Source organism: Mytilus trossulus, chromosome 10 (genome assembly GCF_036588685.1).
Source record: "Mytilus trossulus isolate FHL-02 chromosome 10, PNRI_Mtr1.1.1.hap1, whole genome shotgun sequence".
NCBI classification, from domain to species: domain Eukaryota; kingdom Metazoa; phylum Mollusca; class Bivalvia; order Mytilida; family Mytilidae; genus Mytilus; species Mytilus trossulus.
Genome location: NC_086382.1, coordinates 51401156 through 51423801, shown reverse-complemented (window position 1 = coordinate 51423801; position 22646 = coordinate 51401156). Strand labels below are relative to the sequence as shown.

Genomic DNA, 22646 nt, shown 5'->3' with positions numbered 1-22646 from the left:
AATTCGTTTCAGGCCAGGCAAACCTACGTTTCCCAGAATAATAATAGCAATTTCGGGATTTCCTTGTGTGAGAAGTCTATATCATAAAGCAAATTGAGAGCAGAACAGTTGTAAATAAGTTGATCTGTCTTAAAATTTCTATAAATTTGAAATGACTCTGTTAACGAAGTTGTACCGTACATTATATATATGCTTACCGTACATTATCTATATGCTAAATGAAAGGTATAAACTATATTGTTTTCTCAACAATATCGTCAGCCTGCGTAGCTCAGTCGGTAGAGCATCAGACTTTTAATCTGAGGGTCTAGGGTTCGAGTCCCTACGTGGGCGATTGTAATTTTTGCTCCTTTGAGGTGGATTGATATCGTTTCTGTTCTAGACATCATTTGTTTATACATGTTATAGGTGTGATCCCTATACCTAAGTTTGAACGACTCTACAATGTCGTCTGATTGCAATTTTATTAGCAGCTGACGATGGACACAGCTGCATGGTATTTATATAGAAAAGCATCGATCATAAGTTTTGATTTTCTTTTAATTTCGATGCAAACGGGTCAAATAATACAATAGAAACGTATTAAGTAGACTTGTAAAATAAATCTGGTCTTTTATATCAACTATTCTGTGGTATAACAAAAAGTTTTGAGAGAAACTGTTAATTATAAATGTGCAAAATTTGGGAGTGTTCTCTAAGTAGCCTGCGTAGCTCAGTCGGTAGAGCATCAGACTTTTAATCTGAGGGTCTAGGGTTCGAGTCCCTACGTGGGCGGCTGAATTTTTGGCAAACTTTATTGTTATAGTACTATGTGTTCTTGTTATGGATAGGTTCGAAAACAAGTTTTGCTTGCAAAACATGAAAAACGTCAAAGTAAACGACAACATGATCTCCACCGCCTCTTTCCGTGACGAAAGATAGGTTTATATAATATGTGGACTGATATATCATCAATATGAGCATTTATTTTCGAACGTTCGAATAGGTATTCATGATTCTTTATCTGGTTTGTTTAAACTTTTGTTGATTAATGAGTAGCACATGTATATTATAGCTGCATAAATGACTACTTTGAGGATTCAAACGTTTACATATTGAGGGATTTCACCAACTTATTACATACATGTGATATTTTTCATACTGAATTAGTTGATTTTTCAGGATAGAGTCATAGTTTTACGATCAACTTTATTTTGACTGTAATTTCGTTTGTCATCATTTCCTGACAGTCGCCTGAAAAAAGATTTTCGTCAATGAGAAAAAATAATTAGCAGAGCGTGGTTTCGATCCACGGACCTCTGGGTTATGGGCCCAGCACGCTTCCACTGCGCCACTCTGCTCATGAGATACAGTTATGACTTTTAACTATATAGAGTGCAACCAATCACACGCGTTGCATCAGAAAACGATATTCCCGCTAAAAAGCAAATTCTTCAAGACTTTTTTCACTAACGTTATGTTCTTGACCCGCATTTTGACTAAGAGAAATTTGATTTAGTGTTCTTAATTCGTTTCAGGCCAGGCAAACCTACGTTTCCCAGAATAATAATAGCAATTTCGGGATTTCCTTGTGTGAGAAGTCTATATCATAAAGCAAATTGAGAGCAGAACAGTTGTAAATAAGTTGATCTGTCTTAAAATTTCTATAAATTTGAAATGACTCTGTTAACGAAGTTGTACCGTACATTATATATATGCTTACCGTACATTATCTATATGCTAAATGAAAGGTATAAACTATATTGTTTTCTCAACAATATCGTCAGCCTGCGTAGCTCAGTCGGTAGAGCATCAGACTTTTAATCTGAGGGTCTAGGGTTCGAGTCCCTACGTGGGCGATTGTAATTTTTGCTCCTTTGAGGTGGATTGATATCGTTTCTGTTCTAGACATCATTTGTTTATACATGTTATAGGTGTGATCCCTATACCTAAGTTTGAACGACTCTACAATGTCGTCTGATTGCAATTTTATTAGCAGCTGACGATGGACACAGCTGCATGGTATTTATATAGAAAAGCATCGATCATAAGTTTTGATTTTCTTTTAATTTCGATGCAAACGGGTCAAATAATACAATAGAAACGTATTAAGTAGACTTGTAAAATAAATCTGGTCTTTTATATCAACTATTCTGTGGTATAACAAAAAGTTTTGAGAGAAACTGTTAATTATAAATGTGCAAAATTTGGGAGTGTTCTCTAAGTAGCCTGCGTAGCTCAGTCGGTAGAGCATCAGACTTTTAATCTGAGGGTCTAGGGTTCGAGTCCCTACGTGGGCGGCTGAATTTTTGGCAAACTTTATTGTTATAGTACTATGTGTTCTTGTTATGGATAGGTTCGAAAACAAGTTTTGCTTGCAAAACATGAAAAACGTCAAAGTAAACGACAACATGATCTCCACCGCCTCTTTCCGTGACGAAAGATAGGTTTATATAATATGTGGACTGATATATCATCAATATGAGCATTTATTTTCGAACGTTCGAATAGGTATTCATGATTCTTTATCTGGTTTGTTTAAACTTTTGTTGATTAATGAGTAGCACATGTATATTATAGCTGCATAAATGACTACTTTGAGGATTCAAACGTTTACATATTGAGGGATTTCACCAACTTATTACATACATGTGATATTTTTCATACTGAATTAGTTGATTTTTCAGGATAGAGTCATAGTTTTACGATCAACTTTATTTTGACTGTAATTTCGTTTGTCATCATTTCCTGACAGTCGCCTGAAAAAAGATTTTCGTCAATGAGAAAAAATAATTAGCAGAGCGTGGTTTCGATCCACGGACCTCTGGGTTATGGGCCCAGCACGCTTCCACTGCGCCACTCTGCTCATGAGATACAGTTATGACTTTTAACTATATAGAGTGCAACCAATCACACGCGTTGCATCAGAAAACGATATTCCCGCTAAAAAGCAAATTCTTCAAGACTTTTTTCACTAACGTTATGTTCTTGACCCGCATTTTGACTAAGAGAAATTTGATTTAGTGTTCTTAATTCGTTTCAGGCCAGGCAAACCTACGTTTCCCAGAATAATAATAGCAATTTCGGGATTTCCTTGTGTGAGAAGTCTATATCATAAAGCAAATTGAGAGCAGAACAGTTGTAAATAAGTTGATCTGTCTTAAAATTTCTATAAATTTGAAATGACTCTGTTAACGAAGTTGTACCGTACATTATATATATGCTTACCGTACATTATCTATATGCTAAATGAAAGGTATAAACTATATTGTTTTCTCAACAATATCGTCAGCCTGCGTAGCTCAGTCGGTAGAGCATCAGACTTTTAATCTGAGGGTCTAGGGTTCGAGTCCCTACGTGGGCGATTGTAATTTTTGCTCCTTTGAGGTGGATTGATATCGTTTCTGTTCTAGACATCATTTGTTTATACATGTTATAGGTGTGATCCCTATACCTAAGTTTGAACGACTCTACAATGTCGTCTGATTGCAATTTTATTAGCAGCTGACGATGGACACAGCTGCATGGTATTTATATAGAAAAGCATCGATCATAAGTTTTGATTTTCTTTTAATTTCGATGCAAACGGGTCAAATAATACAATAGAAACGTATTAAGTAGACTTGTAAAATAAATCTGGTCTTTTATATCAACTATTCTGTGGTATAACAAAAAGTTTTGAGAGAAACTGTTAATTATAAATGTGCAAAATTTGGGAGTGTTCTCTAAGTAGCCTGCGTAGCTCAGTCGGTAGAGCATCAGACTTTTAATCTGAGGGTCTAGGGTTCGAGTCCCTACGTGGGCGGCTGAATTTTTGGCAAACTTTATTGTTATAGTACTATGTGTTCTTGTTATGGATAGGTTCGAAAACAAGTTTTGCTTGCAAAACATGAAAAACGTCAAAGTAAACGACAACATGATCTCCACCGCCTCTTTCCGTGACGAAAGATAGGTTTATATAATATGTGGACTGATATATCATCAATATGAGCATTTATTTTCGAACGTTCGAATAGGTATTCATGATTCTTTATCTGGTTTGTTTAAACTTTTGTTGATTAATGAGTAGCACATGTATATTATAGCTGCATAAATGACTACTTTGAGGATTCAAACGTTTACATATTGAGGGATTTCACCAACTTATTACATACATGTGATATTTTTCATACTGAATTAGTTGATTTTTCAGGATAGAGTCATAGTTTTACGATCAACTTTATTTTGACTGTAATTTCGTTTGTCATCATTTCCTGACAGTCGCCTGAAAAAAGATTTTCGTCAATGAGAAAAAATAATTAGCAGAGCGTGGTTTCGATCCACGGACCTCTGGGTTATGGGCCCAGCACGCTTCCACTGCGCCACTCTGCTCATGAGATACAGTTATGACTTTTAACTATATAGAGTGCAACCAATCACACGCGTTGCATCAGAAAACGATATTCCCGCTAAAAAGCAAATTCTTCAAGACTTTTTTCACTAACGTTATGTTCTTGACCCGCATTTTGACTAAGAGAAATTTGATTTAGTGTTCTTAATTCGTTTCAGGCCAGGCAAACCTACGTTTCCCAGAATAATAATAGCAATTTCGGGATTTCCTTGTGTGAGAAGTCTATATCATAAAGCAAATTGAGAGCAGAACAGTTGTAAATAAGTTGATCTGTCTTAAAATTTCTATAAATTTGAAATGACTCTGTTAACGAAGTTGTACCGTACATTATATATATGCTTACCGTACATTATCTATATGCTAAATGAAAGGTATAAACTATATTGTTTTCTCAACAATATCGTCAGCCTGCGTAGCTCAGTCGGTAGAGCATCAGACTTTTAATCTGAGGGTCTAGGGTTCGAGTCCCTACGTGGGCGATTGTAATTTTTGCTCCTTTGAGGTGGATTGATATCGTTTCTGTTCTAGACATCATTTGTTTATACATGTTATAGGTGTGATCCCTATACCTAAGTTTGAACGACTCTACAATGTCGTCTGATTGCAATTTTATTAGCAGCTGACGATGGACACAGCTGCATGGTATTTATATAGAAAAGCATCGATCATAAGTTTTGATTTTCTTTTAATTTCGATGCAAACGGGTCAAATAATACAATAGAAACGTATTAAGTAGACTTGTAAAATAAATCTGGTCTTTTATATCAACTATTCTGTGGTATAACAAAAAGTTTTGAGAGAAACTGTTAATTATAAATGTGCAAAATTTGGGAGTGTTCTCTAAGTAGCCTGCGTAGCTCAGTCGGTAGAGCATCAGACTTTTAATCTGAGGGTCTAGGGTTCGAGTCCCTACGTGGGCGGCTGAATTTTTGGCAAACTTTATTGTTATAGTACTATGTGTTCTTGTTATGGATAGGTTCGAAAACAAGTTTTGCTTGCAAAACATGAAAAACGTCAAAGTAAACGACAACATGATCTCCACCGCCTCTTTCCGTGACGAAAGATAGGTTTATATAATATGTGGACTGATATATCATCAATATGAGCATTTATTTTCGAACGTTCGAATAGGTATTCATGATTCTTTATCTGGTTTGTTTAAACTTTTGTTGATTAATGAGTAGCACATGTATATTATAGCTGCATAAATGACTACTTTGAGGATTCAAACGTTTACATATTGAGGGATTTCACCAACTTATTACATACATGTGATATTTTTCATACTGAATTAGTTGATTTTTCAGGATAGAGTCATAGTTTTACGATCAACTTTATTTTGACTGTAATTTCGTTTGTCATCATTTCCTGACAGTCGCCTGAAAAAAGATTTTCGTCAATGAGAAAAAATAATTAGCAGAGCGTGGTTTCGATCCACGGACCTCTGGGTTATGGGCCCAGCACGCTTCCACTGCGCCACTCTGCTCATGAGATACAGTTATGACTTTTAACTATATAGAGTGCAACCAATCACACGCGTTGCATCAGAAAACGATATTCCCGCTAAAAAGCAAATTCTTCAAGACTTTTTTCACTAACGTTATGTTCTTGACCCGCATTTTGACTAAGAGAAATTTGATTTAGTGTTCTTAATTCGTTTCAGGCCAGGCAAACCTACGTTTCCCAGAATAATAATAGCAATTTCGGGATTTCCTTGTGTGAGAAGTCTATATCATAAAGCAAATTGAGAGCAGAACAGTTGTAAATAAGTTGATCTGTCTTAAAATTTCTATAAATTTGAAATGACTCTGTTAACGAAGTTGTACCGTACATTATATATATGCTTACCGTACATTATCTATATGCTAAATGAAAGGTATAAACTATATTGTTTTCTCAACAATATCGTCAGCCTGCGTAGCTCAGTCGGTAGAGCATCAGACTTTTAATCTGAGGGTCTAGGGTTCGAGTCCCTACGTGGGCGATTGTAATTTTTGCTCCTTTGAGGTGGATTGATATCGTTTCTGTTCTAGACATCATTTGTTTATACATGTTATAGGTGTGATCCCTATACCTAAGTTTGAACGACTCTACAATGTCGTCTGATTGCAATTTTATTAGCAGCTGACGATGGACACAGCTGCATGGTATTTATATAGAAAAGCATCGATCATAAGTTTTGATTTTCTTTTAATTTCGATGCAAACGGGTCAAATAATACAATAGAAACGTATTAAGTAGACTTGTAAAATAAATCTGGTCTTTTATATCAACTATTCTGTGGTATAACAAAAAGTTTTGAGAGAAACTGTTAATTATAAATGTGCAAAATTTGGGAGTGTTCTCTAAGTAGCCTGCGTAGCTCAGTCGGTAGAGCATCAGACTTTTAATCTGAGGGTCTAGGGTTCGAGTCCCTACGTGGGCGGCTGAATTTTTGGCAAACTTTATTGTTATAGTACTATGTGTTCTTGTTATGGATAGGTTCGAAAACAAGTTTTGCTTGCAAAACATGAAAAACGTCAAAGTAAACGACAACATGATCTCCACCGCCTCTTTCCGTGACGAAAGATAGGTTTATATAATATGTGGACTGATATATCATCAATATGAGCATTTATTTTCGAACGTTCGAATAGGTATTCATGATTCTTTATCTGGTTTGTTTAAACTTTTGTTGATTAATGAGTAGCACATGTATATTATAGCTGCATAAATGACTACTTTGAGGATTCAAACGTTTACATATTGAGGGATTTCACCAACTTATTACATACATGTGATATTTTTCATACTGAATTAGTTGATTTTTCAGGATAGAGTCATAGTTTTACGATCAACTTTATTTTGACTGTAATTTCGTTTGTCATCATTTCCTGACAGTCGCCTGAAAAAAGATTTTCGTCAATGAGAAAAAATAATTAGCAGAGCGTGGTTTCGATCCACGGACCTCTGGGTTATGGGCCCAGCACGCTTCCACTGCGCCACTCTGCTCATGAGATACAGTTATGACTTTTAACTATATAGAGTGCAACCAATCACACGCGTTGCATCAGAAAACGATATTCCCGCTAAAAAGCAAATTCTTCAAGACTTTTTTCACTAACGTTATGTTCTTGACCCGCATTTTGACTAAGAGAAATTTGATTTAGTGTTCTTAATTCGTTTCAGGCCAGGCAAACCTACGTTTCCCAGAATAATAATAGCAATTTCGGGATTTCCTTGTGTGAGAAGTCTATATCATAAAGCAAATTGAGAGCAGAACAGTTGTAAATAAGTTGATCTGTCTTAAAATTTCTATAAATTTGAAATGACTCTGTTAACGAAGTTGTACCGTACATTATATATATGCTTACCGTACATTATCTATATGCTAAATGAAAGGTATAAACTATATTGTTTTCTCAACAATATCGTCAGCCTGCGTAGCTCAGTCGGTAGAGCATCAGACTTTTAATCTGAGGGTCTAGGGTTCGAGTCCCTACGTGGGCGATTGTAATTTTTGCTCCTTTGAGGTGGATTGATATCGTTTCTGTTCTAGACATCATTTGTTTATACATGTTATAGGTGTGATCCCTATACCTAAGTTTGAACGACTCTACAATGTCGTCTGATTGCAATTTTATTAGCAGCTGACGATGGACACAGCTGCATGGTATTTATATAGAAAAGCATCGATCATAAGTTTTGATTTTCTTTTAATTTCGATGCAAACGGGTCAAATAATACAATAGAAACGTATTAAGTAGACTTGTAAAATAAATCTGGTCTTTTATATCAACTATTCTGTGGTATAACAAAAAGTTTTGAGAGAAACTGTTAATTATAAATGTGCAAAATTTGGGAGTGTTCTCTAAGTAGCCTGCGTAGCTCAGTCGGTAGAGCATCAGACTTTTAATCTGAGGGTCTAGGGTTCGAGTCCCTACGTGGGCGGCTGAATTTTTGGCAAACTTTATTGTTATAGTACTATGTGTTCTTGTTATGGATAGGTTCGAAAACAAGTTTTGCTTGCAAAACATGAAAAACGTCAAAGTAAACGACAACATGATCTCCACCGCCTCTTTCCGTGACGAAAGATAGGTTTATATAATATGTGGACTGATATATCATCAATATGAGCATTTATTTTCGAACGTTCGAATAGGTATTCATGATTCTTTATCTGGTTTGTTTAAACTTTTGTTGATTAATGAGTAGCACATGTATATTATAGCTGCATAAATGACTACTTTGAGGATTCAAACGTTTACATATTGAGGGATTTCACCAACTTATTACATACATGTGATATTTTTCATACTGAATTAGTTGATTTTTCAGGATAGAGTCATAGTTTTACGATCAACTTTATTTTGACTGTAATTTCGTTTGTCATCATTTCCTGACAGTCGCCTGAAAAAAGATTTTCGTCAATGAGAAAAAATAATTAGCAGAGCGTGGTTTCGATCCACGGACCTCTGGGTTATGGGCCCAGCACGCTTCCACTGCGCCACTCTGCTCATGAGATACAGTTATGACTTTTAACTATATAGAGTGCAACCAATCACACGCGTTGCATCAGAAAACGATATTCCCGCTAAAAAGCAAATTCTTCAAGACTTTTTTCACTAACGTTATGTTCTTGACCCGCATTTTGACTAAGAGAAATTTGATTTAGTGTTCTTAATTCGTTTCAGGCCAGGCAAACCTACGTTTCCCAGAATAATAATAGCAATTTCGGGATTTCCTTGTGTGAGAAGTCTATATCATAAAGCAAATTGAGAGCAGAACAGTTGTAAATAAGTTGATCTGTCTTAAAATTTCTATAAATTTGAAATGACTCTGTTAACGAAGTTGTACCGTACATTATATATATGCTTACCGTACATTATCTATATGCTAAATGAAAGGTATAAACTATATTGTTTTCTCAACAATATCGTCAGCCTGCGTAGCTCAGTCGGTAGAGCATCAGACTTTTAATCTGAGGGTCTAGGGTTCGAGTCCCTACGTGGGCGATTGTAATTTTTGCTCCTTTGAGGTGGATTGATATCGTTTCTGTTCTAGACATCATTTGTTTATACATGTTATAGGTGTGATCCCTATACCTAAGTTTGAACGACTCTACAATGTCGTCTGATTGCAATTTTATTAGCAGCTGACGATGGACACAGCTGCATGGTATTTATATAGAAAAGCATCGATCATAAGTTTTGATTTTCTTTTAATTTCGATGCAAACGGGTCAAATAATACAATAGAAACGTATTAAGTAGACTTGTAAAATAAATCTGGTCTTTTATATCAACTATTCTGTGGTATAACAAAAAGTTTTGAGAGAAACTGTTAATTATAAATGTGCAAAATTTGGGAGTGTTCTCTAAGTAGCCTGCGTAGCTCAGTCGGTAGAGCATCAGACTTTTAATCTGAGGGTCTAGGGTTCGAGTCCCTACGTGGGCGGCTGAATTTTTGGCAAACTTTATTGTTATAGTACTATGTGTTCTTGTTATGGATAGGTTCGAAAACAAGTTTTGCTTGCAAAACATGAAAAACGTCAAAGTAAACGACAACATGATCTCCACCGCCTCTTTCCGTGACGAAAGATAGGTTTATATAATATGTGGACTGATATATCATCAATATGAGCATTTATTTTCGAACGTTCGAATAGGTATTCATGATTCTTTATCTGGTTTGTTTAAACTTTTGTTGATTAATGAGTAGCACATGTATATTATAGCTGCATAAATGACTACTTTGAGGATTCAAACGTTTACATATTGAGGGATTTCACCAACTTATTACATACATGTGATATTTTTCATACTGAATTAGTTGATTTTTCAGGATAGAGTCATAGTTTTACGATCAACTTTATTTTGACTGTAATTTCGTTTGTCATCATTTCCTGACAGTCGCCTGAAAAAAGATTTTCGTCAATGAGAAAAAATAATTAGCAGAGCGTGGTTTCGATCCACGGACCTCTGGGTTATGGGCCCAGCACGCTTCCACTGCGCCACTCTGCTCATGAGATACAGTTATGACTTTTAACTATATAGAGTGCAACCAATCACACGCGTTGCATCAGAAAACGATATTCCCGCTAAAAAGCAAATTCTTCAAGACTTTTTTCACTAACGTTATGTTTTTGACCCGCATTTTGACTAAGAGAAATTTGATTTAGTGTTCTTAATTCGTTTCAGGCCAGGCAAACCTACGTTTCCCAGAATAATAATAGCAATTTCGGGATTTCCTTGTGTGAGAAGTCTATATCATAAAGCAAATTGAGAGCAGAACAGTTGTAAATAAGTTGATCTGTCTTAAAATTTCTATAAATTTGAAATGACTCTGTTAACGAAGTTGTACCGTACATTATATATATGCTTACCGTACATTATCTATATGCTAAATGAAAGGTATAAACTATATTGTTTTCTCAACAATATCGTCAGCCTGCGTAGCTCAGTCGGTAGAGCATCAGACTTTTAATCTGAGGGTCTAGGGTTCGAGTCCCTACGTGGGCGATTGTAATTTTTGCTCCTTTGAGGTGGATTGATATCGTTTCTGTTCTAGACATCATTTGTTTATACATGTTATAGGTGTGATCCCTATACCTAAGTTTGAACGACTCTACAATGTCGTCTGATTGCAATTTTATTAGCAGCTGACGATGGACACAGCTGCATGGTATTTATATAGAAAAGCATCGATCATAAGTTTTGATTTTCTTTTAATTTCGATGCAAACGGGTCAAATAATACAATAGAAACGTATTAAGTAGACTTGTAAAATAAATCTGGTCTTTTATATCAACTATTCTGTGGTATAACAAAAAGTTTTGAGAGAAACTGTTAATTATAAATGTGCAAAATTTGGGAGTGTTCTCTAAGTAGCCTGCGTAGCTCAGTCGGTAGAGCATCAGACTTTTAATCTGAGGGTCTAGGGTTCGAGTCCCTACGTGGGCGGCTGAATTTTTGGCAAACTTTATTGTTATAGTACTATGTGTTCTTGTTATGGATAGGTTCGAAAACAAGTTTTGCTTGCAAAACATGAAAAACGTCAAAGTAAACGACAACATGATCTCCACCGCCTCTTTCCGTGACGAAAGATAGGTTTATATAATATGTGGACTGATATATCATCAATATGAGCATTTATTTTCGAACGTTCGAATAGGTATTCATGATTCTTTATCTGGTTTGTTTAAACTTTTGTTGATTAATGAGTAGCACATGTATATTATAGCTGCATAAATGACTACTTTGAGGATTCAAACGTTTACATATTGAGGGATTTCACCAACTTATTACATACATGTGATATTTTTCATACTGAATTAGTTGATTTTTCAGGATAGAGTCATAGTTTTACGATCAACTTTATTTTGACTGTAATTTCGTTTGTCATCATTTCCTGACAGTCGCCTGAAAAAAGATTTTCGTCAATGAGAAAAAATAATTAGCAGAGCGTGGTTTCGATCCACGGACCTCTGGGTTATGGGCCCAGCACGCTTCCACTGCGCCACTCTGCTCATGAGATACAGTTATGACTTTTAACTATATAGAGTGCAACCAATCACACGCGTTGCATCAGAAAACGATATTCCCGCTAAAAAGCAAATTCTTCAAGACTTTTTTCACTAACGTTATGTTCTTGACCCGCATTTTGACTAAGAGAAATTTGATTTAGTGTTCTTAATTCGTTTCAGGCCAGGCAAACCTACGTTTCCCAGAATAATAATAGCAATTTCGGGATTTCCTTGTGTGAGAAGTCTATATCATAAAGCAAATTGAGAGCAGAACAGTTGTAAATAAGTTGATCTGTCTTAAAATTTCTATAAATTTGAAATGACTCTGTTAACGAAGTTGTACCGTACATTATATATATGCTTACCGTACATTATCTATATGCTAAATGAAAGGTATAAACTATATTGTTTTCTCAACAATATCGTCAGCCTGCGTAGCTCAGTCGGTAGAGCATCAGACTTTTAATCTGAGGGTCTAGGGTTCGAGTCCCTACGTGGGCGATTGTAATTTTTGCTCCTTTGAGGTGGATTGATATCGTTTCTGTTCTAGACATCATTTGTTTATACATGTTATAGGTGTGATCCCTATACCTAAGTTTGAACGACTCTACAATGTCGTCTGATTGCAATTTTATTAGCAGCTGACGATGGACACAGCTGCATGGTATTTATATAGAAAAGCATCGATCATAAGTTTTGATTTTCTTTTAATTTCGATGCAAACGGGTCAAATAATACAATAGAAACGTATTAAGTAGACTTGTAAAATAAATCTGGTCTTTTATATCAACTATTCTGTGGTATAACAAAAAGTTTTGAGAGAAACTGTTAATTATAAATGTGCAAAATTTGGGAGTGTTCTCTAAGTAGCCTGCGTAGCTCAGTCGGTAGAGCATCAGACTTTTAATCTGAGGGTCTAGGGTTCGAGTCCCTACGTGGGCGGCTGAATTTTTGGCAAACTTTATTGTTATAGTACTATGTGTTCTTGTTATGGATAGGTTCGAAAACAAGTTTTGCTTGCAAAACATGAAAAACGTCAAAGTAAACGACAACATGATCTCCACCGCCTCTTTCCGTGACGAAAGATAGGTTTATATAATATGTGGACTGATATATCATCAATATGAGCATTTATTTTCGAACGTTCGAATAGGTATTCATGATTCTTTATCTGGTTTGTTTAAACTTTTGTTGATTAATGAGTAGCACATGTATATTATAGCTGCATAAATGACTACTTTGAGGATTCAAACGTTTACATATTGAGGGATTTCACCAACTTATTACATACATGTGATATTTTTCATACTGAATTAGTTGATTTTTCAGGATAGAGTCATAGTTTTACGATCAACTTTATTTTGACTGTAATTTCGTTTGTCATCATTTCCTGACAGTCGCCTGAAAAAAGATTTTCGTCAATGAGAAAAAATAATTAGCAGAGCGTGGTTTCGATCCACGGACCTCTGGGTTATGGGCCCAGCACGCTTCCACTGCGCCACTCTGCTCATGAGATACAGTTATGACTTTTAACTATATAGAGTGCAACCAATCACACGCGTTGCATCAGAAAACGATATTCCCGCTAAAAAGCAAATTCTTCAAGACTTTTTTCACTAACGTTATGTTCTTGACCCGCATTTTGACTAAGAGAAATTTGATTTAGTGTTCTTAATTCGTTTCAGGCCAGGCAAACCTACGTTTCCCAGAATAATAATAGCAATTTCGGGATTTCCTTGTGTGAGAAGTCTATATCATAAAGCAAATTGAGAGCAGAACAGTTGTAAATAAGTTGATCTGTCTTAAAATTTCTATAAATTTGAAATGACTCTGTTAACGAAGTTGTACCGTACATTATATATATGCTTACCGTACATTATCTATATGCTAAATGAAAGGTATAAACTATATTGTTTTCTCAACAATATCGTCAGCCTGCGTAGCTCAGTCGGTAGAGCATCAGACTTTTAATCTGAGGGTCTAGGGTTCGAGTCCCTACGTGGGCGATTGTAATTTTTGCTCCTTTGAGGTGGATTGATATCGTTTCTGTTCTAGACATCATTTGTTTATACATGTTATAGGTGTGATCCCTATACCTAAGTTTGAACGACTCTACAATGTCGTCTGATTGCAATTTTATTAGCAGCTGACGATGGACACAGCTGCATGGTATTTATATAGAAAAGCATCGATCATAAGTTTTGATTTTCTTTTAATTTCGATGCAAACGGGTCAAATAATACAATAGAAACGTATTAAGTAGACTTGTAAAATAAATCTGGTCTTTTATATCAACTATTCTGTGGTATAACAAAAAGTTTTGAGAGAAACTGTTAATTATAAATGTGCAAAATTTGGGAGTGTTCTCTAAGTAGCCTGCGTAGCTCAGTCGGTAGAGCATCAGACTTTTAATCTGAGGGTCTAGGGTTCGAGTCCCTACGTGGGCGGCTGAATTTTTGGCAAACTTTATTGTTATAGTACTATGTGTTCTTGTTATGGATAGGTTCGAAAACAAGTTTTGCTTGCAAAACATGAAAAACGTCAAAGTAAACGACAACATGATCTCCACCGCCTCTTTCCGTGACGAAAGATAGGTTTATATAATATGTGGACTGATATATCATCAATATGAGCATTTATTTTCGAACGTTCGAATAGGTATTCATGATTCTTTATCTGGTTTGTTTAAACTTTTGTTGATTAATGAGTAGCACATGTATATTATAGCTGCATAAATGACTACTTTGAGGATTCAAACGTTTACATATTGAGGGATTTCACCAACTTATTACATACATGTGATATTTTTCATACTGAATTAGTTGATTTTTCAGGATAGAGTCATAGTTTTACGATCAACTTTATTTTGACTGTAATTTCGTTTGTCATCATTTCCTGACAGTCGCCTGAAAAAAGATTTTCGTCAATGAGAAAAAATAATTAGCAGAGCGTGGTTTCGATCCACGGACCTCTGGGTTATGGGCCCAGCACGCTTCCACTGCGCCACTCTGCTCATGAGATACAGTTATGACTTTTAACTATATAGAGTGCAACCAATCACACGCGTTGCATCAGAAAACGATATTCCCGCTAAAAAGCAAATTCTTCAAGACTTTTTTCACTAACGTTATGTTCTTGACCCGCATTTTGACTAAGAGAAATTTGATTTAGTGTTCTTAATTCGTTTCAGGCCAGGCAAACCTACGTTTCCCAGAATAATAATAGCAATTTCGGGATTTCCTTGTGTGAGAAGTCTATATCATAAAGCAAATTGAGAGCAGAACAGTTGTAAATAAGTTGATCTGTCTTAAAATTTCTATAAATTTGAAATGACTCTGTTAACGAAGTTGTACCGTACATTATATATATGCTTACCGTACATTATCTATATGCTAAATGAAAGGTATAAACTATATTGTTTTCTCAACAATATCGTCAGCCTGCGTAGCTCAGTCGGTAGAGCATCAGACTTTTAATCTGAGGGTCTAGGGTTCGAGTCCCTACGTGGGCGATTGTAATTTTTGCTCCTTTGAGGTGGATTGATATCGTTTCTGTTCTAGACATCATTTGTTTATACATGTTATAGGTGTGATCCCTATACCTAAGTTTGAACGACTCTACAATGTCGTCTGATTGCAATTTTATTAGCAGCTGACGATGGACACAGCTGCATGGTATTTATATAGAAAAGCATCGATCATAAGTTTTGATTTTCTTTTAATTTCGATGCAAACGGGTCAAATAATACAATAGAAACGTATTAAGTAGACTTGTAAAATAAATCTGGTCTTTTATATCAACTATTCTGTGGTATAACAAAAAGTTTTGAGAGAAACTGTTAATTATAAATGTGCAAAATTTGGGAGTGTTCTCTAAGTAGCCTGCGTAGCTCAGTCGGTAGAGCATCAGACTTTTAATCTGAGGGTCTAGGGTTCGAGTCCCTACGTGGGCGGCTGAATTTTTGGCAAACTTTATTGTTATAGTACTATGTGTTCTTGTTATGGATAGGTTCGAAAACAAGTTTTGCTTGCAAAACATGAAAAACGTCAAAGTAAACGACAACATGATCTCCACCGCCTCTTTCCGTGACGAAAGATAGGTTTATATAATATGTGGACTGATATATCATCAATATGAGCATTTATTTTCGAACGTTCGAATAGGTATTCATGATTCTTTATCTGGTTTGTTTAAACTTTTGTTGATTAATGAGTAGCACATGTATATTATAGCTGCATAAATGACTACTTTGAGGATTCAAACGTTTACATATTGAGGGATTTCACCAACTTATTACATACATGTGATATTTTTCATACTGAATTAGTTGATTTTTCAGGATAGAGTCATAGTTTTACGATCAACTTTATTTTGACTGTAATTTCGTTTGTCATCATTTCCTGACAGTCGCCTGAAAAAAGATTTTCGTCAATGAGAAAAAATAATTAGCAGAGCGTGGTTTCGATCCACGGACCTCTGGGTTATGGGCCCAGCACGCTTCCACTGCGCCACTCTGCTCATGAGATACAGTTATGACTTTTAACTATATAGAGTGCAACCAATCACACGCGTTGCATCAGAAAACGATATTCCCGCTAAAAAGCAAATTCTTCAAGACTTTTTTCACTAACGTTATGTTCTTGACCCGCATTTTGACTAAGAGAAATTTGATTTAGTGTTCTTAATTCGTTTCAGGCCAGGCAAACCTACGTTTCCCAGAATAATAATAGCAATTTCGGGATTTCCTTGTGTGAGAAGTCTATATCATAAAGCAAATTGAGAGCAGAACAGTTGTAAATAAGTTGATCTGTCTTAAAATTTCTATAAATTTGAAATGACTCTGTTAACGAAGTTGTACCGTACATTATATATATGCTTACCGTACATTATCTATATGCTAAATGAAAGGTATAAACTATATTGTTTTCTCAACAATATCGTCAGCCTGCGTAGCTCAGTCGGTAGAGCATCAGACTTTTTTGGGAAGTCGAGTGCACCTTACATTGATATAGACGTACAATTTATTGCTCCTGTTATTGTGTTATTATTTCTATAGGATTTGGATATTACCAGCCGGATTTAGTATATATAACTATTATAACAGTAATGTAAGTTAAATTACTGACATTTTTGAGAATTATTTTGCGTTTTATTGTTGTTTTGTGAACTTTACTATTCTTCTTGTGAAAATTGAGGTACCTATCAGGGAAATCATTATGGAAAAATTGCCGAAGCCTTTAGTCGCCTTAATTAACAGTATTATTGATGATTATGAGCAACTGACATGGAATTCTCATTATTTAGGTGACAAAATGCGCATTTCATTGGTTTGGACAAGAGGTGATTTAATACACGTGAATCGTGGAGTAAAACATAAGTCAAGATCAAATAGAGAGAGAGACAATAAAAGGATGAAAACATGGAAGGAAAGAGCAGAAAATACAAACAATGACGTTGATAAGACATTTAATGGCGATAATCAGGATAATTCAGAAGTTATAATGGACTCGGAAGGTGAATTACAATACGATGGTCATTTAGATCTCCCATTAGTAGCCCCCGAGCAGATAAACATTACACCTGTAAGGAATGTTGTTCAACCGGTTGTGATGAAAGGTGTTCAGCCGATTAGTGTATCGCTGGTCAAAACAAGTAAGGACAATGAAATAACGGGAAGAATAGTGTGTAACGGTTCGAAAAATAAAAAGAATGTATACACCGAAGTTGAAAATATAGAAAATAATGAAAAAGACGAAATAAAAACAATCGATCCGAAATTGATAATTACTGGGAACAATCTTAGTACAGACAGTTATTATCACAAAATTGTATTTAATAGACGATCTGACGGAAGTTGCATAATAGGAAAAGTGAAAAACAGAGACACCGTAGTTATGTGTAGTATAGCGACACGAGAAATCAGACATGTAAATTTGGTCAGCGAGAAATCGGACTTTGAAAACGCAATGTATTGCGTAAATCGATTTAACGACGTAAGAAAATGGGACACTTGTGACATTGACTGTTACGTACGTGACATTCCAAGGATGGAAAGATACGCGGAGAAATATAGACTGTGTTCATGATGTTTCGATTAATAAACAGTTAAGATGGAAAACAATATATGTTTATACACGGAAATTTTATTAAATAATTTTTGTGCCGGTGAATCAATATTCTGGTCTGGAAACCAACCGTTTTTTATGTATCACATGGAAAATAAAATTAAAATAGAACTTTTGCGTATGTAAACATTTAATGTTTTTTTTTTTTTTTAATTGTTTCAAATGTTTTTTTTTATTGTTTTATATAAAAAGAAAAAAAGGAAAAAATAAAGAAAAAGTTTTATAATCTGACAGTGAATTCGAAGTTAGTGGAAAATATTTCACGCAATATTGTTATATAAAATGTCGAATGTTATCATTTAAGAGACAGGACAATAAGTTATATGAATGTTTTCATTTATATGTGTATTTTCAAACTGTGATATGTATATATGAAGTGTGATCATAATAAAGATAAAAAAAAAAAAAAAGAGCATCAGACTTTTAATCTGAGGGTCTAGGGTTCGAGTCCCTACGTGGGCGATTGTAATTTTTGCTCCTTTGAGGTGGATTGATATCGTTTCTGTTCTAGACATCATTTGTTTATACATGTTATAGGTGTGATCCCTATACCTAAGTTTGAACGACTCTACAATGTCGTCTGATTGCAATTTTATTAGCAGCTGACGATGGACACAGCTGCATGGTATTTATATAGAAAAGCATCGATCATAAGTTTTGATTTTCTTTTAATTTCGATGCAAACGGGTCAAATAATACAATAGAAACGTATTAAGTAGACTTGTAAAATAAATCTGGTCTTTTATATCAACTATTCTGTGGTATAACAAAAAGTTTTGAGAGAAACTGTTAATTATAAATGTGCAAAATTTGGGAGTGTTCTCTAAGTAGCCTGCGTAGCTCAGTCGGTAGAGCATCAGACTTTTAATCTGAGGGTCTAGGGTTCGAGTCCCTACGTGGGCGGCTGAATTTTTGGCAAACTTTATTGTTATAGTACTATGTGTTCTTGTTATGGATAGGTTCGAAAACAAGTTTTGCTTGCAAAACATGAAAAACGTCAAAGTAAACGACAACATGATCTCCACCGCCTCTTTCCGTGACGAAAGATAGGTTTATATAATATGTGGACTGATATATCATCAATATGAGCATTTATTTTCGAACGTTCGAATAGGTATTCATGATTCTTTATCTGGTTTGTTTAAACTTTTGTTGATTAATGAGTAGCACATGTATATTATAGCTGCATAAATGACTACTTTGAGGATTCAAACGTTTACATATTGAGGGATTTCACCAACTTATTACATACATGTGATATTTTTCATACTGAATTAGTTGATTTTTCAGGATAGAGTCATAGTTTTACGATCAACTTTATTTTGACTGTAATTTCGTTTGTCATCATTTCCTGACAGTCGCCTGAAAAAAGATTTTCGTCAATGAGAAAAAATAATTAGCAGAGCGTGGTTTCGATCCACGGACCTCTGGGTTATGGGCCCAGCACGCTTCCACTGCGCCACTCTGCTCATGAGATACAGTTATGACTTTTAACTATATAGAGTGCAACCAATCACACGCGTTGCATCAGAAAACGATATTCCCGCTAAAAAGCAAATTCTTCAAGACTTTTTTCACTAACGTTATGTTCTTGACCCGCATTTTGACTAAGAGAAATTTGATTTAGTGTTCTTAATTCGTTTCAGGCCAGGCAAACCTACGTTTCCCAGAATAATAATAGCAATTTCGGGATTTCCTTGTGTGAGAAGTCTATATCATAAAGCAAATTGAGAGCAGAACAGTTGTAAATAAGTTGATCTGTCTTAAAATTTCTATAAATTTGAAATGACTCTGTTAACGAAGTTGTACCGTACATTATATATATGCTTACCGTACATTATCTATATGCTAAATGAAAGGTATAAACTATATTGTTTTCTCAACAATATCGTCAGCCTGCGTAGCTCAGTCGGTAGAGCATCAGACTTTTAATCTGAGGGTCTAGGGTTCGAGTCCCTACGTGGGCGATTGTAATTTTTGCTCCTTTGAGGTGGATTGATATCGTTTCTGTTCTAGACATCATTTGTTTATACATGTTATAGGTGTGATCCCTATACCTAAGTTTGAACGACTCTACAATGTCGTCTGATTGCAATTTTATTAGCAGCTGACGATGGACACAGCTGCATGGTATTTATATAGAAAAGCATCGATCATAAGTTTTGATTTTCTTTTAATTTCGATGCAAACGGGTCAAATAATACAATAGAAACGTATTAAGTAGACTTGTAAAATAAATCTGGTCTTTTATATCAACTATTCTGTGGTATAACAAAAAGTTTTGAGAGAAACTGTTAATTATAAATGTGCAAAATTTGGGAGTGTTCTCTAAGTAGCCTGCGTAGCTCAGTCGGTAGAGCATCAGACTTTTAATCTGAGGGTCTAGGGTTCGAGTCCCTACGTGGGCGGCTGAATTTTTGGCAAACTTTATTGTTATAGTACTATGTGTTCTTGTTATGGATAGGTTCGAAAACAAGTTTTGCTTGCAAAACATGAAAAACGTCAAAGTAAACGACAACATGATCTCCACCGCCTCTTTCCGTGACGAAAGATAGGTTTATATAATATGTGGACTGATATATCATCAATATGAGCATTTATTTTCGAACGTTCGAATAGGTATTCATGATTCTTTATCTGGTTTGTTTAAACTTTTGTTGATTAATGAGTAGCACATGTATATTATAGCTGCATAAATGACTACTTTGAGGATTCAAACGTTTACATATTGAGGGATTTCACCAACTTATTACATACATGTGATATTTTTCATACTGAATTAGTTGATTTTTCAGGATAGAGTCATAGTTTTACGATCAACTTTATTTTGACTGTAATTTCGTTTGTCATCATTTCCTGACAGTCGCCTGAAAAAAGATTTTCGTCAATGAGAAAAAATAATTAGCAGAGCGTGGTTTCGATCCACGGACCTCTGGGTTATGGGCCCAGCACGCTTCCACTGCGCCACTCTGCTCATGAGATACAGTTATGACTTTTAACTATATAGAGTGCAACCAATCACACGCGTTGCATCAGAAAACGATATTCCCGCTAAAAAGCAAATTCTTCAAGACTTTTTTCACTAACGTTATGTTCTTGACCCGCATTTTGACTAAGAGAAATTTGATTTAGTGTTCTTAATTCGTTTCAGGCCAGGCAAACCTACGTTTCCCAGAATAATAATAGCAATTTCGGGATTTCCTTGTGTGAGAAGTCTATATCATAAAGCAAATTGAGAGCAGAACAGTTGTAAATAAGTTGATCTGTCTTAAAATTTCTATAAATTTGAAATGACTCTGTTAACGAAGTTGTACCGTACATTATATATATGCTTACCGTACATTATCTATATGCTAAATGAAAGGTATAAACTATATTGTTTTCTCAACAATATCGTCAGCCTGCGTAGCTCAGTCGGTAGAGCATCAGACTTTTAATCTGAGGGTCTAGGGTTCGAGTCCCTACGTGGGCGATTGTAATTTTTGCTCCTTTGAGGTGGATTGATATCGTTTCTGTTCTAGACATCATTTGTTTATACATGTTATAGGTGTGATCCCTATACCTAAGTTTGAACGACTCTACAATGTCGTCTGATTGCAATTTTATTAGCAGCTGACGATGGACACAGCTGCATGGTATTTATATAGAAAAGCATCGATCATAAGTTTTGATTTTCTTTTAATTTCGATGCAAACGGGTCAAATAATACAATAGAAACGTATTAAGTAGACTTGTAAAATAAATCTGGTCTTTTATATCAACTATTCTGTGGTATAACAAAAAGTTTTGAGAGAAACTGTTAATTATAAATGTGCAAAATTTGGGAGTGTTCTCTAAGTAGCCTGCGTAGCTCAGTCGGTAGAGCATCAGACTTTTAATCTGAGGGTCTAGGGTTCGAGTCCCTACGTGGGCGGCTGAATTTTTGGCAAACTTTATTGTTATAGTACTATGTGTTCTTGTTATGGATAGGTTCGAAAACAAGTTTTGCTTGCAAAACATGAAAAACGTCAAAGTAAACGACAACATGATCTCCACCGCCTCTTTCCGTGACGAAAGATAGGTTTATATAATATGTGGACTGATATATCATCAATATGAGCATTTATTTTCGAACGTTCGAATAGGTATTCATGATTCTTTATCTGGTTTGTTTAAACTTTTGTTGATTAATGAGTAGCACATGTATATTATAGCTGCATAAATGACTACTTTGAGGATTCAAACGTTTACATATTGAGGGATTTCACCAACTTATTACATACATGTGATATTTTTCATACTGAATTAGTTGATTTTTCAGGATAGAGTCATAGTTTTACGATCAACTTTATTTTGACTGTAATTTCGTTTGTCATCATTTCCTGACAGTCGCCTGAAAAAAGATTTTCGTCAATGAGAAAAAATAATTAGCAGAGCGTGGTTTCGATCCACGGACCTCTGGGTTATGGGCCCAGCACGCTTCCACTGCGCCACTCTGCTCATGAGATACAGTTATGACTTTTAACTATATAGAGTGCAACCAATCACACGCGTTGCATCAGAAAACGATATTCCCGCTAAAAAGCAAATTCTTCAAGACTTTTTTCACTAACGTTATGTTCTTGACCCGCATTTTGACTAAGAGAAATTTGATTTAGTGTTCTTAATTC

At 35.3% G+C, this 22646-nt stretch overlaps 27 non-coding genes across 27 annotated transcripts; all 27 read left to right on the top strand.

Annotated features, from left to right (window-relative positions):
• The first annotated feature begins 260 nt into the window (after positions 1-260).
• On the top strand, positions 261-333 carry Trnak-uuu (transfer RNA lysine (anticodon UUU)). The gene has a single exon. It is a non-coding gene; the product is annotated as a tRNA-Lys (tRNA).
• A 368-nt stretch (positions 334-701) lies between these two features.
• Positions 702-774, top strand: Trnak-uuu (transfer RNA lysine (anticodon UUU)). The gene has a single exon. It is a non-coding gene; the product is annotated as a tRNA-Lys (tRNA).
• Positions 775-1765: 991 nt separating this feature from the next.
• Positions 1766-1838, top strand: Trnak-uuu (transfer RNA lysine (anticodon UUU)). The gene has a single exon. It is a non-coding gene; the product is annotated as a tRNA-Lys (tRNA).
• A 368-nt stretch (positions 1839-2206) lies between these two features.
• Positions 2207-2279, top strand: Trnak-uuu (transfer RNA lysine (anticodon UUU)). The gene has a single exon. It is a non-coding gene; the product is annotated as a tRNA-Lys (tRNA).
• Positions 2280-3270: 991 nt separating this feature from the next.
• Trnak-uuu (transfer RNA lysine (anticodon UUU)) lies at positions 3271-3343 on the top strand. Its single transcript has one exon. It is a non-coding gene; the product is annotated as a tRNA-Lys (tRNA).
• A 368-nt stretch (positions 3344-3711) lies between these two features.
• Positions 3712-3784, top strand: Trnak-uuu (transfer RNA lysine (anticodon UUU)). Its single transcript has one exon. It is a non-coding gene; the product is annotated as a tRNA-Lys (tRNA).
• A 991-nt stretch (positions 3785-4775) lies between these two features.
• Trnak-uuu (transfer RNA lysine (anticodon UUU)) lies at positions 4776-4848 on the top strand. The gene has a single exon. It is a non-coding gene; the product is annotated as a tRNA-Lys (tRNA).
• Positions 4849-5216: 368 nt separating this feature from the next.
• Positions 5217-5289, top strand: Trnak-uuu (transfer RNA lysine (anticodon UUU)). Its single transcript has one exon. It is a non-coding gene; the product is annotated as a tRNA-Lys (tRNA).
• Positions 5290-6280: 991 nt separating this feature from the next.
• Positions 6281-6353, top strand: Trnak-uuu (transfer RNA lysine (anticodon UUU)). The gene has a single exon. It is a non-coding gene; the product is annotated as a tRNA-Lys (tRNA).
• Positions 6354-6721: 368 nt separating this feature from the next.
• Trnak-uuu (transfer RNA lysine (anticodon UUU)) lies at positions 6722-6794 on the top strand. The gene has a single exon. It is a non-coding gene; the product is annotated as a tRNA-Lys (tRNA).
• Positions 6795-7785: 991 nt separating this feature from the next.
• Positions 7786-7858, top strand: Trnak-uuu (transfer RNA lysine (anticodon UUU)). The gene has a single exon. It is a non-coding gene; the product is annotated as a tRNA-Lys (tRNA).
• Positions 7859-8226: 368 nt separating this feature from the next.
• Trnak-uuu (transfer RNA lysine (anticodon UUU)) lies at positions 8227-8299 on the top strand. The gene has a single exon. It is a non-coding gene; the product is annotated as a tRNA-Lys (tRNA).
• A 991-nt stretch (positions 8300-9290) lies between these two features.
• Positions 9291-9363, top strand: Trnak-uuu (transfer RNA lysine (anticodon UUU)). The gene has a single exon. It is a non-coding gene; the product is annotated as a tRNA-Lys (tRNA).
• Positions 9364-9731: 368 nt separating this feature from the next.
• Trnak-uuu (transfer RNA lysine (anticodon UUU)) lies at positions 9732-9804 on the top strand. The gene has a single exon. It is a non-coding gene; the product is annotated as a tRNA-Lys (tRNA).
• A 991-nt stretch (positions 9805-10795) lies between these two features.
• On the top strand, positions 10796-10868 carry Trnak-uuu (transfer RNA lysine (anticodon UUU)). The gene has a single exon. It is a non-coding gene; the product is annotated as a tRNA-Lys (tRNA).
• A 368-nt stretch (positions 10869-11236) lies between these two features.
• Positions 11237-11309, top strand: Trnak-uuu (transfer RNA lysine (anticodon UUU)). Its single transcript has one exon. It is a non-coding gene; the product is annotated as a tRNA-Lys (tRNA).
• A 991-nt stretch (positions 11310-12300) lies between these two features.
• On the top strand, positions 12301-12373 carry Trnak-uuu (transfer RNA lysine (anticodon UUU)). Its single transcript has one exon. It is a non-coding gene; the product is annotated as a tRNA-Lys (tRNA).
• A 368-nt stretch (positions 12374-12741) lies between these two features.
• On the top strand, positions 12742-12814 carry Trnak-uuu (transfer RNA lysine (anticodon UUU)). Its single transcript has one exon. It is a non-coding gene; the product is annotated as a tRNA-Lys (tRNA).
• A 991-nt stretch (positions 12815-13805) lies between these two features.
• Positions 13806-13878, top strand: Trnak-uuu (transfer RNA lysine (anticodon UUU)). The gene has a single exon. It is a non-coding gene; the product is annotated as a tRNA-Lys (tRNA).
• Positions 13879-14246: 368 nt separating this feature from the next.
• Trnak-uuu (transfer RNA lysine (anticodon UUU)) lies at positions 14247-14319 on the top strand. Its single transcript has one exon. It is a non-coding gene; the product is annotated as a tRNA-Lys (tRNA).
• Positions 14320-15310: 991 nt separating this feature from the next.
• On the top strand, positions 15311-15383 carry Trnak-uuu (transfer RNA lysine (anticodon UUU)). Its single transcript has one exon. It is a non-coding gene; the product is annotated as a tRNA-Lys (tRNA).
• A 368-nt stretch (positions 15384-15751) lies between these two features.
• Positions 15752-15824, top strand: Trnak-uuu (transfer RNA lysine (anticodon UUU)). The gene has a single exon. It is a non-coding gene; the product is annotated as a tRNA-Lys (tRNA).
• A 3003-nt stretch (positions 15825-18827) lies between these two features.
• On the top strand, positions 18828-18900 carry Trnak-uuu (transfer RNA lysine (anticodon UUU)). Its single transcript has one exon. It is a non-coding gene; the product is annotated as a tRNA-Lys (tRNA).
• A 991-nt stretch (positions 18901-19891) lies between these two features.
• On the top strand, positions 19892-19964 carry Trnak-uuu (transfer RNA lysine (anticodon UUU)). Its single transcript has one exon. It is a non-coding gene; the product is annotated as a tRNA-Lys (tRNA).
• A 368-nt stretch (positions 19965-20332) lies between these two features.
• Positions 20333-20405, top strand: Trnak-uuu (transfer RNA lysine (anticodon UUU)). The gene has a single exon. It is a non-coding gene; the product is annotated as a tRNA-Lys (tRNA).
• Positions 20406-21396: 991 nt separating this feature from the next.
• Trnak-uuu (transfer RNA lysine (anticodon UUU)) lies at positions 21397-21469 on the top strand. Its single transcript has one exon. It is a non-coding gene; the product is annotated as a tRNA-Lys (tRNA).
• Positions 21470-21837: 368 nt separating this feature from the next.
• Positions 21838-21910, top strand: Trnak-uuu (transfer RNA lysine (anticodon UUU)). The gene has a single exon. It is a non-coding gene; the product is annotated as a tRNA-Lys (tRNA).
• Positions 21911-22646: the final 736 nt, after the last annotated feature.